The 15,376-nt window shown below is 38.1% G+C and overlaps 1 protein-coding gene across 1 annotated transcript in view; it reads right to left on the bottom strand.

Moving 5' to 3' along the window:
• The window catches only part of LOC139979390 (gamma-adducin-like), a 481,086-nt gene that overhangs the window by 56,891 nt on the left and 408,819 nt on the right, over nt 1-15,376 (bottom strand). Inside the window, exon 12 of the mRNA XM_071990137.1 lies at nt 356-653. The gene's annotated coding sequence lies outside the window, so the exon portion shown is untranslated. The remainder of the gene's footprint in view (nt 1-355; nt 654-15,376) is intronic.

The raw sequence follows: 15,376 nt of genomic DNA, 5'->3' as shown, positions 1-15,376 counted from the left end.
AAAACAAAACCAATGTCAGTGGCATTAATTGCATGTATCTTAATTAATTGGCATGCTTTTATAGTTTAATGAATGTTCATCTTTTGTACTTGCTGAAGAGTGTACCATATACAGAATTAATCTGTTTATTTGTTTAGGTGTTGTAACTTAAATAGGGTTATTGATGGTCCTCTATTTAGCAGTTTTTCCCAGGACCTGGGATGTGTCGAATGAGATTTTATCCTATAGAGGATCAGTGTAGCTATGCAGGATTTGTCCAAACTCTCTTGTCTCTGATTGCTTTTCTCTGTACAGTATATGACCTTTACAAATGTAAACCTCTATTCAGCAATGGTAGGTTTGAATTATTACAAACCTTCCAAACATCACAACGAAAGGAGAAAGACCTGTTGAACCATGTTTTGCTGTACGGTACCCCATGAGAATGGAAGACAGTGTTTCATCCCAGTCATCTTGGTTTTGATTGACAACTTTGATGAGTGACATTTGCATTTTGCAGAGTTTGGTTGAATCTTTCATCCAGCCCATTGGTCTGTGGGTGGTAGCTGAAGGATACTCTGTGGCCCACCCCTGTCATGTCAAACAGGGACTTGTTCAGAGCATTAACAAATTCTCCTCTCTGGTCTGAGATGACAATTTTCATGCACCCAAATCTAAATAAATGAAAAATTAAACAAGTTGTTAAAGTACTGGTTATGAGTAATGCAGTAAACTATTGACATCTTCAGAGTGGCCGTGTGGTTTAATCAGGAGATTCTTTTAGCACTTCTTTCAAACAAGTAAGTTAAGCACTGACATAACACCTGGTCTTGGATGCACTGACCGTTATCCCACTAACATTTTATTAACATTAACTTATAAAACAACTACAAGAAATTCCTGTAACCATTTGGCCGCTTTCTGGGTCACAGGTAAAACTGAGAACAAATGCAGGTCTGCATAACTAACTTCAAAAGTATGTTATGTAAAGTAAAAACAAAGTACATGGATATATACCTGGCCATGGTTTCAAACAGAAAGTTTGCAACGGTTTATGCTGTTTCGTCTCTTACAGCAACAGCCTCTAGCCATTTTGAAAAATAGTCACATAGGGTTATGATGTACTTATTTCCATTGATGGTCTCTGCAAGGGGTCCAATCATATCCACACCCAACCCACCTAAAAAAAAGAGGAAAATAGCATTCGAACCATACACAATCAAACAGTGGCGTAATGATGAATCTGGGGGCCCCTGGGTCCAGGGAAGGAATGGCCCCCTGGGTGCTGCGGAGAATCAACTGATGTGCGCGCAGCACACATCACGAGCGCAGAGCGGGAAGTCCCAAAGGCGTGGGTCCAGGGCCCACCTTAGGGCCCTGGAAGCTCTGGGGTTCTACAAGCTCTCTGGTGCAATCTAAGCCGTATATGGAACATTTCATGGTGATTTTATCGACTGAGATTTTGGGGAAAATCTGCGTTCATAGACCCATGTTTGGTCCGCCTTGTCTGTCATACTGGGAACATGAATACATTAAGAGATTGAAAGGACAATAAACCAAATGACCAATGTCCAATTAACATAAACATGTATACTTCCACCCGTGGCAAAATATCAGCAAAACGGTGGAAAATATGCCAAATTCGATTTACTGTCTGATACGGAAACATAAAATCCACACAGAAATCTTAGGCATCAGAGATTTGGCCAATAGCTGATGTGGGAAGCATCAGCCAAAGGGGCTCAAAATATGCCAAATTTGTGTCATTTGGCCAGTTATCGGCTAATGTCATATGTGGCAACCCTGACCGAGAGCGAATTTATTAAAATTAGAGGTGCTGTTTCGCTATAATATGTACCAGCATAGCCTATCAAGGTCAAATGTGTTCCTTTAGGCTCTTGAGTCAGTCGTGCGGAAAGAAGGATACAAGATTTGCAGTTGCAGGGGCATATGATTTATTTATTTATTTATTTGTTTTTTCCACAGAAGTACAAAGCGGAGGGAAGTCTTCCATAAAGCTTAAAAGCTTAACAAAGTGGAAGACTCCCTAAAGAAAAAAAAAATTAATTAATAAATACAAATTGAATGTTTGTTACATAATGTACAGAAACTGCTGAAGTAAATAACTCATTTACATAATTTAATATGATGATATCAATTCTTTTTTTAAACATTTCTTAAATGAATTCTTTGTAGCCTTAGATTTAACGGTATTGCTTCATGAGTTCCATAACTTAGTTGCACGGTTGCGAAAGCTGCGTGTACCTAATTTCGTATGATAGAAGTTGCAATGAGCATTTTGTCTATTTCGGGTATTATAATTGTATAATTCTACATTAATTGTATAGAAATTATGAAAGGAACCCGGAAGTAGCCCATGCCATGCTTTATACGTAAATACAGCAAGTTGTAGCCTTATAATATCATTTAATTTCAGCAGGTTTTGACCTTTAAACAATGGACTAGTATGCTGACGAAATGCAGCATGTGTTATGTTACGTATTGCGCCTTTTTGTAGTTTATTGAGACGGTCAAGACAAGTTATGTTAGCACCAGACCAAATAATAGAACAGTAGGACAGATGAGGTAGAATGAGCGTATTATAAATCATTCTTAGAATGTGTGTCGGTAGGAAATGTTTTATTATAGCGAGTATACCAATGTTCCTTGCGACCTTAGAACAGATTGCTGAAATATGTTGTTGCCAACTTAGTTTTGAATCAATATATACACCTAAAAATTTTATGTAGTCAACATTGTTAATTGGTGTACCATTCATATTAATGTTGTGAACTTGAGGAGGGTTGTTGGAGGAATTAAAAACAATGTAGTGTGTCTTGTTGACATTGATAGAAAGCTTGTTTGACCGAAACCAGTTACTAAACTTTTCTAGTTCATTAGATACAGTAATAGGTAGGATGCTAATGTTGTCAGAGTAAAAGAAAATAGTGGTGTCATCAGCAAACAAAGTAACTTTTGCAATGTTGGACACTTGACATATGTCGTTTACATAAATAATGAATCACAGAGGTCCCAGGATAGATCCCTGTGGTACACCACAAGGGACTTGGGCAAGATCAGAGTTATGTGACTTATACGCAGTAAATTGGTAACGGTGAGATAGGTAGCTGTCGAACCAATTCAGAGTAGTACCTCTTATACCATTAAAGTGCATCTTATTCAGTAAAATAGAATGATTAATGGTATCAAACGCTTTACTTAAGTCTAGGAATACCACCAATGCAAGTCTTACGTTGATCAAGTTTACTGTAGAGATTATCAATTGCATCTGCCAGGGCGAGCTCAGTGGAGTGATTGTATCGAAATCCGTACTGTTGTTTATTAAGAATGTTGTGTTTGTCCAAGAATCTACAAATACGATTAAACAATAGACTTTCTATAAGTTTCGCAAAACAAGAGAGTAACGATATTGGCCGGTAATTTTCATATGCATTGTTCTGGCCATTTTTGTAAATTGGTAAGACTTTAGCAATTTTTAACTTGTCTGGAAAGACACCTGTATTAAATGATAGGTTACAAATATGGGCAAGTGGTGTGACAATATACTTAGCGGCCTGTTTGATAATATCAGGACTGAAATCGTCATATCCTGCAGCCTTTTTGGGTTTAATTGCAGTGTTGATCGTTTTCAGTAATTCTTCTTCTGTCACGGGAATATGAACACAGAGTTTGGGTTGGGATTTCTGCTTTTATGCAAAAAAATCTCAGCTTTTTCAAGGGGTTTAATCTTGCTGGCCAGTGAAGGGCCTACATTTACAAAGTAATTGTTAAAACCATTTGCAATTTCCTGGTTGTCTGTGACAACGTTTTGGTTATGGTGAAAGGCCGCAGGATATGACGATTGACTGGCATTTTTATGTAAGAGTTCATTGACTGTTTTCCAGGTACCATTAATGTTATTATTGCTCTCGATAAATTTACTGTGAAAGTATAGTTTCTTTGATGTTCTGATAATATTTGTTAATTTATTTCGATAAATAAGGTATACCTTCTTGTTATTCGATGTTGGATCCTTTAATTGGCGTCTATACAATTGATTTTTCTTTTTTATTGATTTTAATATACCACTAGTAATCCAAGGATGTCTCTTTTTACGTTTCTTCCTTACATTAATAACCTGCACTGGAAAACAGTCATTGTACATATCACTAAAATGATTAAAAAATACATTATAGGATACATTAGCATCCTTTTCATTAAGAACATCATCCCATTGCTTACATTCTAATTGGGAAATAAAATTACTGATATTATTTATATTGTAATTACGAATACGTTTACTATCTCTATTATAGATTCTAAGTCTTGAATTATTGTCAAGGAAGATGGGAAAGTGGTCGGTAATATCGGTTACAAATATGCCTGAGTTAATTGCAGAATTATCATTAGTAAATATGTTATCAATTAAAGTAGACGATGTACTTGCAACACGGGTAGGATTTGTTATTGCTGGATAAAAATTATTCGAGAAAGCTAAGTTGAGGAAATCTGTAGATAAGTGGTCGTCAAGTAAGTTAATGTTGAAATCACCCATGATATAAGAATTACTACGTGATTCTGTTAATTTGCCATAAATGTTTTGCACATGAAAATAAAAGTCGTCATAAGAACCCGTCGGTGGTCTATAAATAATACCAATAACGTAATGCTTACTGCCATTTTGGGGTGTGATCTCTATGAAAAGAGACTCAATTGAGTCATTAAATACAGAGAGATCGTCTCTGCATTTGTAATTATAGTTCTTTTTAATGTATAAACAAACCCCACCTCCCCTTCTTTTATGGCGGTGTTTTTCTACAAGTCGATAATTATTAATATTGATGATGGATGTATTATTATTGTCATTCAACCAAGTTTCCGTAAAGCCCAAGATCGAGAATTCGTTATTAAGTAATGAGATGAAAGTGGTAATATTATCAAAATTTTTGTTAAGACTCCTACTGTTCATATTGAAAATGGTAAGACCATTACTAGGGGGTAAATTATTATACTTATCGATGTTATAATACTCACAGGAAATATTATCCCTTGTTTCTATTTTGTTTTTTGTTGGATCCATTAAAACAAGAAAGAGTATGATGACGATGACGATATAGTAGTCAGGTTTGATTGTTTTTGCTTCTTACGGTTCTTGCCTTGCTAAGGTTTGGTGTTGGTATTTTCTTCTTGTGTCTTACAAAAATGAAGTTGTCCTCATCCAAAGACATCTGCCTTTTAAGGTGTGCCATAGAGTCATTTACAGTTTCAGTGGTGTCTCCATTACTTCCTGGTTTGTAGTCGGGTTTTCTTTGTAGTCGGGTTTTCTGTGCTTCATCGGTGGGAATTTTCTTGGTCGCTGTGGTCGTAGCCTTCGCTTTCTTGGGAGATTTCGGTTGTTTCTGCTGTGGCTGGGTGTTGGTAGGCAGAGATGAAGAGCCTTCTGCAACATTGCCTAATATCACAGTAGATTTAGTTTTTGTCGAGTTTCGTTCAAGTTTTGTATCAGTAATTGAACCAGGTGCGGCAGCGTTTATGACGAATGTATTCACGCACAGAAAAAATGAAAAATATGTCCATTGTCTCGTTTATAGTTTCTTTTCCAACGAAAACGTGCCGTTTCCAAAGAAAAGAAAAAAAAGGGTACCCCTCTTCTAAGTTCTGAACATCAGTGCAGCAGGGGCCCCCTTTGGTTGGGGGCCCCTGGGTTTGCCCTGTCCGGGCCATAGGTGTTACGCCGCTGCAATCATACCAACTGATGTTCAAGTGATTTATGTCTGAGTTTTGTAGACAATATACTGCTATTAAGGATTTCCAATCATGCTGATATATACTCATTGAAAGTTAACAAAAGATTACTCGATGACTGAATGTGCTAAAAGCAGGTATTCTTACACTGCTAATAAGGTGCGTACAATCAACAATTCTTGTACAGAACAGAATGCTGTATCAAAGTTTGCAAATACTTTTGATACTGGACAGTGAAGCTTTTTTAATTTCAATAATTTAAATTGCATGATTTTGGCTTTTCTTGATTTAAAAGTATTACTGCTCACACTTTTCAGCACAAAGCTCGGTGGCTGTTTATTGCTCCCGTTAGTCTAAACTCTTCGATCTTTTCCGTATCAATCTTCTTTGATTTAGTATTGAATTTTCAGGGCACAGTCCTGACAAACGATATTTTCCAATGATACTGTACTCTTCAACGGTATCCAGCTCAGGAGAAGTCATCTTGTAATATCAGATCGGGCTAAGTAAGTTAACGGTCTCTACTCCTAATGCTTAAACAAAGGCCAGAACAGTGCTTGCAAATATGCAACTACTAAGAATTTTGTGTGCCTGCGCGTTATACATTGAAATGTATTGCTTAGTATTAACAAGCATGGCCTGTGTTTAATAAATTTATGTCTTGTTGATCACTTTTCTTTGTTTCGAACTTGGAACCTATTAAGAGTTTATATCTTTTTTAGTAGGTTATGAATTAATAACATGTTTGTCTACTCATTATTATTGCCTTTAAATGAACAACATATGTTTGATTAATGGTGGAGTAGCACAACCAAGAACAACTTTTAGAAAATTTATAGACTGTCACACTTTTCTACCATCTTGAATATAATTTCCAGAATAGTTTTAAGGTCTGGTCAATTCTAATTCATGAATTGCAGATATTAATTATGGTTTTCTTATTTAGAATAGAAGTTCTGTACTGTAATTTGAAAATTTGCTACCTTTGGCAACCGTGAAACGTGAACAGACCCAATTTCAAGGACGCTGATGTCAAACTCAAAGGTATAACAAACTTTCGTAAAATTTTGAAGACTTGCAGTGTGAGTTGTACAGTAAACCGCGAGAGTTGGCAGGCCTGCAAAACCCTAGCATTAGTGTTTGACTTTTGTTGTAAACGATTTTTGCTGATGTACTGAGTCTAGTCTAAGTCTTAACCCTATCGTTTTAAACTTTAGCCAGTGGCAGTAGGCCAAATTGTATAGGCCTAATGGAGCTTTTGGCTGAAACTGTAACTGTGTAAGGCCTAGCTAATTTGGAACTAGCCCTATGGCTGATAAGTCTGTTAACAAATCTTCAATCAAAGCGTTGTTGCATAGCGTGCTAGGTGCTTACCCTAGGAGTATCTTAGGCTAAGCCATTACCATCTTCCATATACTTATTGCAATACCAACTGACTTGACCTGTTGTTGGCCAAAAAAGGGGATATTGAATATCTACCCCATTTGGTAATGCTAGGCATACTTAATGCTCCTCTGTACAAATTCATGATTAAACACACAGAGTATTATATCAGTGGTCAAGCCAAACATGTCTTCAAGCACAGGAAAGTAGTGCTGGCCATTAGATTTAGAGCACTTATGTTTACAATCATACATGTTGACTGGTGAATTAATTAGGTGCGCTCAAGGATGAATCCTAGTGACAGTATTTGGGGTAGTTTATCAAGTTACAAATTCGTAATGCTCGAGCGAATTTGAGAAGGACTGTTTATCTATAGACAGTCTTGGCCTTCATGCAAAGCATTAGACCTACTGTAGTATTTAGTAATATGTATTGCTATGCCCATGGTAGTACTAGTAGTAGGCTACTTCTTATGGCCATATTCAACTTCAATCCCTGTGATTGAGATACACAGCTAATTGTCTGCATATAGGTCCATTAAGCCTAACTCAGTCCAGCTACAGTCAGACTTTAGAATCTTGGTTACATTGGTTGCACTGGCATAACTAGGTCTAGGCTAGGCTTGTTATAACTCAGTCGTATAACTCAGTCGAACATAGCAAGTCATAGGCCTATGCCTGTGTTGTGAAGTCTATAAGTAAGGATAGGAAAGCTGCTTATGTCCTAGGGATAGCTTAAGGGGATTACAAAGCTGGGATTACTTAGACATGTAAAGACTTGCTAATAGGATTAAAGGATAGAGCTAGAGATGAGGAGAGGGGTTACGGGCAGTTGGACTGTGGCTTTTGTAAGGTGAGGAGCCAAGGTATTAGGAGAGGAGAAAAGGAGAGAAGCGTAAGGGAGTGTGGGAAGATAGCGAGGATAGTGTTGCAAGGAAGCAGAGGTTGTTTAGGTTGAGTTAAGCAGAGGTTGAATTGATATAGTGAATTGTGAAAGGAAGCAGTGGAGTTATGTGGAGATACTGTATGTGGAGTTTGAAAAATAAAGGAAGAAAAGCAACGAATGACACTGTGTTGAACTTATTACCCCACACTACGTAACATGGTGGCAGCGGTTTAAAAGAAGAAATACCTCGGTGTTTGCCCACTACCATTGTGATAAATCCGCTACCAGCAAAAAGTCAATGAGACTCAAAAAGATATATATATATATCGTTTACTAATGTGTTAGTCATGCAGACGATTGTTTATTCAAAAGAAATTATGTAACACAGGAATCTTGGGCGAAATGGATGGATGGTCATCGTTTCAGGAACATCTAAAGAAGCAAGATCCCGAGGGTATGTAACAACATCATACAACCGCATAGTGGTGGAGCTTATTGTACGACGGAGATTATTCAACGCCCAATTATGGAAGCGGAGTTGTCCATGTAAAAACACGCTGTTACATAAACATGCATTTGCGTTTATCAAGGTGGAAGAAGTCATTGTTTGGTGGCAGAGAAGAAGGAGAAACCAAAATATAGAAAACAGACAGCAACCAACTGTGAGAGCTGAGTAACTTGTATGGAGTCATTTTTGAGGAGTTCTTCTTGGACACTTTCTGGCTGAAACTGCGGTGGAGAATCTGAAAGAGGTCACACATACATTAAGGTTGTAAATTGTTGTATATTTATTTATAATTGCTATTTTCATATTCTCCATTTAAGGGTGCATCATGTATAATTTAAGATCAGAGAAAAATGAAGTGAAAATGAACACAACAGATAAAAAGGAAGACGAAACTTGTCCACCAGGGATACCTGAAGGTCTTCCAAAAGAAATGTCGATTGACTACTTACTAGAGATGCGTAAGGTAGAAGCACAAATTGAAATAGAAAAGTCCAAACAAGATCATGAACTGAACAAGGCTAAAGTAGAGGCAGATAAAGAAGTAAAACTAAAGCAACTTCAGATAGAGAACGAAACTGCCAAAGTTCAAGCGAACCCAACTTCAGTGGCAAGTGGTGAAAGTGTAAATTTGATGAAGGTGCCTCGTCTGCATGAAAATGAAGATGTCGATGTATATCTTAGAGGTTTTGAAATGTTAGCAGAAACAAACAAGTGGGATAAATCACAGTGGGCAATATTTTTGATCCCAAATTTATCTGGTAAGGCTAAGGAAGCCTATGTGAACCTCCCTATAACAGAGTCTCAGAATTATGATACGATAAAAGCTGCCATACTAGCCAAATACCATGTAAATGCAGAAACTTACAGAGTCAAATTTAGAAACACCACAAAAAGAAGAGATCAAACTGTGTCAGGGTGGGTTAATGACTTGAATCACCATTTAAATGGTTGGATAAGATTCTCAGATGTAGAAGAAAAGGATGTTGAAGCTGTAAAAGAACTATTAGTTGTCGAGCAAGCAATTAGTTGCCTCCCTACTGATTTAGGCATCCACCTGAGGGATAGGCAAATTAAGACCAGTAAAGATCTGGCCCATGAGGCAGACAGATATATAATAAACAGAGGTGGGGATGAATATTGGAGTCAAGTAGCAAAATGGGAGAGGCAAAGATACGGAAGGGGACTCCAAAGAGAGGGACCACAGTTAAATGCCAATGCCACTGCATTCAAACCCAGTATAGTTTGTTTCAAATGTGGTAAGGCAGGTCACATTAGCAAATTTTGTAGACAAGAGGCAGCATTAACAGAAGTCTCTAGGAGATGCTTTACTTGTGGCCAGACAGGCCATCTTTGTAATGCTTGTCCTCAAAGGGCCCCAAGCCAGGACACTAGGCACAGAGATGCAGATTCAAGAAGAGTTTATAATTGTGCACCAGATCAGGTAGACGATGTAGCTGCCATTAGGCTAGAAAAGTGCATGCTGGATGGTAAGGTAGAAGGCCAAAACATAAAGATTCTAAGAGACTCAGCATGCACGCAATCTGCCATAAAAGCGGATTTAGTCCCGGGTAGATGCTATCTAAATGGTAAATGGATAACAGTATCAGGTGTGGGAGGGACAGTTGAAGTCCCATTGGCCGAAGTGGAACTAAACTGTGAGCTGATAACTGGCAAAGTAAGAGTAGCTGTTATTGAAGGTTTGCAGAAAGATTTTCTTCTTGGTCATGATTTAGATTCTCATTGTGGGGAAGCCATTAGAAGAGACATCTGTGTATTAACCAGAGCTCAAGCACGGAATGAAGTAGAAGAGTTTAAACAGGGTGAAAGAGAACTAAGAGAGTATGTTGAGCAACGGTCAAAAGAACATGTTGACAAGGTAAAAGATAAAATAGAAGAAACAAATGAGATGGAACAAGGAGAAAAACCGGTTGCCTTAGAACCTGTCAGTGCTGGGATAACCAAAATAGTTTCAATTAATAAGGAAAGGCTAATAGCTATGCAAAACTCAGATGCCTCTCTACAAGGGATAAGAGATAGGATAGTTCAGTCAGAAGAAGTAGGCACGCATAGAGTTTGCTTCTTTACCAAAGATGGGTTATTACTGAGGAAGTGGCAAAGAGCCCAGAATAAAGGCCCTGAGGGTGACTTAGATAAGGTACAAGTAACGGAACAGATTGTAGTACCAAAGGAATGTAGAAAAGATATTCTTGAAATGGCGCATGATAACGCAGGACACATGGGAGTTACTAAAACGAAGGATAGAGTGTTAATGCATTTCTATTGGCTGGGAATCTTTCAAGACATATCACATTACTGTAGAACATGTAAAGTATGTCAGAAATTGGATAAAGGCAAACAAATTCGCAAGTATCCATTACTACCCATGCCAATTATTGATACACCTTTCCAACGTATAGGTATAGACATAGTTGGCCCAATGATAAGGACTAGGAAAAGGAATATGTACCTGCTCACCATTGTGGATTATGCCACCAGGTATCCTGAGGCTATCCCCTTGTCCAACATCAGAGCAGAAACAGTTGTGGATGCCCTGATACAGGTTTTCGCTAGGATAGGTTTACCCAGGGAAATTGTTCATGACCAAGGGACAAACTTCATGTCGAAGGTTATGAAATCGATTTGCAGTAGACTCAATATTACCCAAATCGCAACCTCAGCGAGGCACCAACAAACAAATGGTATGACAGAACGTTTTCATGGTACTCTCAAAAACATGATGAGGTCCTTGACGGAGGATCAAATGAAACATTGGGATGAGTACATACCTTCATTTTTATTCGCTTACAGGGAAGTCCCATGTGCTACCACAGGATATGCTCCCTTTGAATTGCTGTATGGTAGAAAAATTAGAGGTCCACTGAGCATTCTTAAAGATATGTGGGTATCATCTGATAGTGATCCTAATGATGTGGTAACACACTTGCTGAGTATGCGCAAACGCATCCCGAAACTATTGCAAGATGCTAATGAGAACACAAGGAAAAGCCAAAAGAAAATGAAAAAGAATTATGACAAGAATGCCACCCCCAGGGAATTTAAGGCAGGTGAAAGGGTATTGGTATTTCTTCCAGAGGGGCCTTCAAAGTTTGACAACAAGTGGCAGGGACCGTATGTTGTGAAAATTGTGTACTTTGTCAGTAATTTCAAATTATTTCAGTTATTTCAGATTAACTACGAGGCTATACCTTTCGAGTGTATTGAGTGTGTATAACTTCATATACTGTGTATATTGTGTATATCATGTACGCTGTCAGTAAATTCAATTGTATTTGTAGTAGAGGTTGTTGTTGAGTGGATTAACTTTCACTCTTGTAAAAAGTGTATGTAAACGATGGTACAGGGTTTGGTTGGATTTGTTTTGTGTACATAGGGTTCGTAAGGATTAAGTTTTAAGGTAAAAGAAGACTGACACAGTCTTTCGGGGAGGAGGGGCATGTTGTGAAGTCTATAAGTAAGGATAGGAAAGCTGCTTATGTCCTAGGGATAGCTTAAGGGGATTACAAAGCTGGGATTACTTAGACATGTAAAGACTTGCTAATAGGATTAAAGGATAGAGCTAGAGATGAGGAGAGGGGTTACGGGCAGTTGGACTGTGGCTTTTGTAAGGTGAGGAGCCAAGGTATTAGGAGAGGAGAAAAGGAGAGAAGCGTAAGGGAGTGTGGGAAGATAGCGAGGATAGTGTTGCAAGGAAGCAGAGGTTGTTTAGGTTGAGTTAAGCAGAGGTTGAATTGATATAGTGAATTGTGAAAGGAAGCAGTGGAGTTATGTGGAGATACTGTATGTGGAGTTTGAAAAATAAAGGAAGAAAAGCAACGAATGACACTGTGTTGAACTTATTACCCCACACTACGTAACAGCCTGTTTGCTTTGATCTCAAATAAGTAGTAAGCCAAGCCTAAAATGGAACTGTGCAGGAAATCCTGGACTTTATGACCAAAACATGCCGATCTACTCTTACTGTCGTAATACTAGTTGTTGAAGCCTAGCCTAGTACCGAGTAGTAGTAGTGCCTATGGCCCTATGCCTATCCCCAACTCACACAGCTTGGTAGGCCTCTAGACCGTCATGCAGTTGAAATTTTGTCTCCCAAATCTTTCGTCTTTGTACTTTGGTAGTCAAACCAAAGAAACGAACTCCATCTCCATTTCGCTGGCTACATCAGGCCGCACCGCAAGGCAATATGGTTTCTTTAAAACAATACAAAACCATTGTTAGCCTACGCATGGCAGTGTCGTCTGCACATTGCCAAAAGTTTTTTGATTTAGGGTGGCATACTCCTATTAGAGTCGATATCCATCCGCCCGATTGTTATTCTATCTCAGGAAAAGTTCCAAAAGCAGCAGGAGAACATCTCTTTTTTTGACCCGTTATCAATCATGATCTTGGGTCTTTTTTGTAGCTTGCATGTTGAAGAACATGAATGAAAATACATGTGGAGCCAAAATGGGGTCAATTTAAAGGCATTGAAGAGTCGCCCCAAACCACGTTCGGCGATCTGAAAACAGTACAGTAATGAACGTGATACTTTGTTACCTTTAGCTGGACCTGAGATGTCCATCGCTGTATTGTCTGTACACTATGATGTAGGTATTGACCGCAGCTGTATGTACTGACTGTAGACTAGTGTCTAATTACCCATGGTAGCAAGCTGTGTGTGTGTATTTTCTGGGATCGATGGTGGTGTCTTTTGATATATATAATATTATATTTAATATATTTAATATTTATTATAAAAAATTATAAATTTTATATATATTTAATATATATAAATATATATATATAAATATATATATATATATGTGTGTGTGTGCAATATATATATATATATATATATATATATATATATGGTCTATCATAACGCGTGTGTGTGTATGGACCCCTTAAAAATTGTGCTATGAAACCAACTACTACTACAACAACTACTACGGACGCACCCATCACTTCTTGAGATTGTTCCCATCTGCATGAAAACGCGCGCCCCACAAGCTCTAATTGCTACCCGATGAGTTACGAAACTAGTTAAAGACCTTCGCCCGTAGTACCAAAACCTTGACAAAATCCGATAACACACCCCTTCATCGATAACAAGTGATCGGGTTGTGTATTAGTGACGTCTAGAGGTCGTCCACTAACCTACATGGAGTGTGACCACTCCCGATTTTGCAATTTCCAAGAACAGGGTCCGAAAATTTCCAAGAAATCCCAAGGACACTGTTCTTTATGGATATATAGCAATATCTATTTTACCTCATAGCAATGAAAAAAATATCACTGGGTGTATTTATAGGTCACCACATATAGCTCTATAGACAATTTTCACTCTGATATACAACATATCTTTAGCATATTAACGCAAAACCACTGCAACTCGTATATTATGGGAGATTATAATATTGGTTTAATGGATAACAACAAATTCAATGATTTCCTGAATTTAGTCTACTCTAATGTTTTTTCACCAGCAATCACCAAACCAACACGTATTAGCTCAACCCCAGAAACATTAATTGATAACATCATAACAAATATACACTACTCTGTCACATCAGGATTTCTAATAACCGACTTAAGTGACCATTTCCCTATTTTCTTTGCAGTATGTGCCAAAAGAAATAGAATGAATTCTCCTCTGCCAACATGAAAAAATTATTTCGAATATAAAAGACAATTCTTGGAACGTCGTTTTAGCCTATTCTGATGCAAATAATGCTTATAAAAGCTTCTATGATTCTTTTAACTCAATTTACAATCATTGTTTCCCGAAACATCGCATTAGTAAAACTAAAAGACGTAAAAAGAATAAATGGTATAAATGTATGTTCGTTTCTACTACTCCAAAATACGTCACGCTCTCGAGGTACAGAGCACAGCCAACCGCGCCACGACAGCAGTTGATATAAATCTATGTTCGTTTCTAATACTTAAAGTTCCAGAGACCGTATTAGATCGCGGCAAAAGCAAACTGAGCTGCCCTGGTCTCGAGCCCGCGATCCAAAATACGTCACGCTCTCGAGGTACAGAGCACAGCCAACCGCGCCACGACAGCAGTTGATATATATCTATGTTCGTTTACGATACTTAAAGTTCCAGAGACCGTATAAGATCGCGGCAAACGCAAACTGCGCTGCCCTGGTCTCGATCCCGCGATCCAAAATACGTCACGCTCTCGAGGTACAGAGAACAACCAACCGCGCCACGACAGCAGTTGATATAAATCTATGTTCGTTTCTAATACTTAAAGTTCCAGAGACCGTATTAGATCGCGGCAAAAGCAAACTGAGCTGCCCTGGTCTCGAGCCCGCGATCCAAAATACGTCACGCTCTCGAGGTACAGAGCACAGCCAACCGCGCCACGACAGCAGTTGATATATATCTATGTTCGTTTACGATACTTAAAGTTCCAGAGACCGTATGAGATCGCGGCAAACGCAAACTGCGCTGCCCTGGTCTCGATCCCGCGATCCAAAATACGTCACGCTCTCGAGGTACAGAGAACAACCAACCGCGCCACGACAGCAGTTGATATAAATCTATGAGATAAGATCGATATAAGATCGTATATATCGAGATAAGATCGATATAAGACCGTATAAGATCGATATAAATTATCGTGTAGGACATTTAGAAAATGTTATATTAAAGAAATAATTGCATCATATTAATTAAAATATCATATAATTGATTTATTGTCGAAACGTTTAATTTGATCTTTAATTTTTTCTTCTCATTTCTTTCTTCAGGGAGTCTTCTACATTGTTAAGCTATTGTATGCTTTATAGAAGACTTCCTTTCACCTTGTATATTTGCACGTGAAAAAACAAAATAAATCAAATCAAATCAAATCAAAGTTCCAGA

Source organism: Apostichopus japonicus, chromosome 14, assembly GCF_037975245.1.
Source record: "Apostichopus japonicus isolate 1M-3 chromosome 14, ASM3797524v1, whole genome shotgun sequence".
NCBI lineage: Eukaryota > Metazoa > Echinodermata > Holothuroidea > Aspidochirotida > Stichopodidae > Apostichopus > Apostichopus japonicus.
Note: the sequence above shows the minus strand (reverse complement) of the source record. Positions and strands in the feature narration are given on the sequence as shown.